Here is a 2255-nt window from a genome sequence, read left to right as displayed (position 1 = left end):
TATTTCGATATATCTTGGATACATCCATAAAGTATATAGTCAGTCAAGGATTTTTCCAATACAGATACATCACTATGTAAATCCAGCATCCTAACAGTGTAATAAACTGTCGTGAAGTGACACCGAACGGACGAAATTCAGTGTTCCCAAAATAGGCAAATATAGTAATTCTTCATCAAAAAGATCCAATACTTTGCCCTACATGACTGACATGAATAAGAAAATAAATTAGTATCATAAAATCGAAGACAATATATATAAATCAATAAACGGATTTATCCATAAGCGATACACTGAAATATACTTTTATACATCCTCTTCACATATTTTGAATTCAGAGTGGAATAACACTTGAGTAACAGTGTTGTATAACCATTCACGTCACAGAATAACTCATTCCATTTCATTAATGTGTCAGTTTAATTTACCAAGACAATTGTCATATACGTCAGAATGATTTAATCAGGACTAAACAATGTGAAATGTGTTTTGAATATTTTTCTCCTTTTTGCTTGCTCATCAAACATTGAAAATAATTCTGAAACTCCATGTCCTTGTAACAAGCACAATGTTCAAGTTAAATCAGGAACATTATTTTAGCTTCGGTTTTTAGACTAGGTTTATGTGCTCTTTCGAAAAAAACAAGTGATTTTTTAAATGTAAGCAATGTTATTATGTCTCTGTGAATATAGAGAATAAACAGCCTGCAGACATAGAGACTGACAACTGATATATATATAAATATATATATATATATATATATATATATATATATATATATATATATATATATATATATATATATATAGATAGATATAGATAGATAGATAGATAGATAGATAGATAGATAGATAGATATAGATATATACATATATATATATATATATATATATATATATATATATATATATATTATTTGGGATATAATAGGGGCAAAAGTTATATAGATAATCTAAAAAAGAAATAAAAGAAAAAAATAAGAAAAAAATAACTAATGATACAATCAGCGCTACCAACATCATTCTGGAATCAGGGCTGCCATTGTCTTTCTTTTTTTCTTTCTACTACTGCTTACAGTTCCTAGAATCAATTCGCACAAAATTAATTAACTGAACTGCGATTCCCTCTTTTTTCACTTTCCTTTTTAATCAAATGGATAGATTTTATATCTAATCATTATGAATATTATGATGATTTATCCATTTTTTCCGTTCTTTTCTTTTCGTTTGTGGTTTTAATTTTTTTGTTGCTGTTGCCTTTGTTTTATAATTTATTTCGAGTAGATTGATAATGATAGTAATAATGATAATGATAATGATGATGATAATGATAATAAAAATGTTAATGATTATAGTAGTGGTAGTGGAAGTAGTAGTAGTTGTTGTTGTTGTTGCTCTTGCTGTAGTAGTAGTAGTAATAACAAAAACAAGCATTATCATTATCATTATTATTACTATTATTATTGTAGCTGTTATTGTTATTTTTATAATCATTTTTACTGTTATTATTATGATCACTATTAACATCGTCATTATTATTATTATCATTATTATTATTATTATTACTATTATTATTATTATCATTATTATTATTATTATTATTATTATTATTATTATTATTATTATTATTATTATTATTATTATTATTATTATTATTATTATTATTATTATTATCATTATTATTATTATTATCACTATTATTATTATTATCATTATTATTATTATTATCATCATCATCGTCATCATCATCATCATCATCGTCATCATCATCATCATCATCATCATCATCATCATCATCATCATCATCATCATCATCATCATTATCAGTATCATAATTATCATCATTATTATTATTATCATTATTATTTTTTATGATTATTACCGTCATTATCGTCATTATTATTATCAATATCATCCTCATCATTATTTTTATTACTATCATCATAATAATTACTATTAGTGTTATTATCATAATGATGAGGATTATAAAACAACAATGATAATAATAATGATTACAATAATGACAATAATAATAATGATGATAATGACAATACTAATAGTTATGATAGTAATACTGATAATAATAACATAATGATAATAATGATAATGATAAAAATAACAATAGTAATAATAACAATGATAACAATAATAATGATAATTATATTAATGATAATAACCACGATAATAATAGTAATAGTAACAGCAATAATAACAATAATGATAATAGCAGAAATAGTAGTAGTAGCAGTAGTATTA

This window comes from Penaeus vannamei, chromosome 40 (genome assembly GCF_042767895.1).
Source record: "Penaeus vannamei isolate JL-2024 chromosome 40, ASM4276789v1, whole genome shotgun sequence".
Lineage (NCBI taxonomy): Eukaryota > Metazoa > Arthropoda > Malacostraca > Decapoda > Penaeidae > Penaeus > Penaeus vannamei.
Note: the sequence above shows the minus strand (reverse complement) of the source record.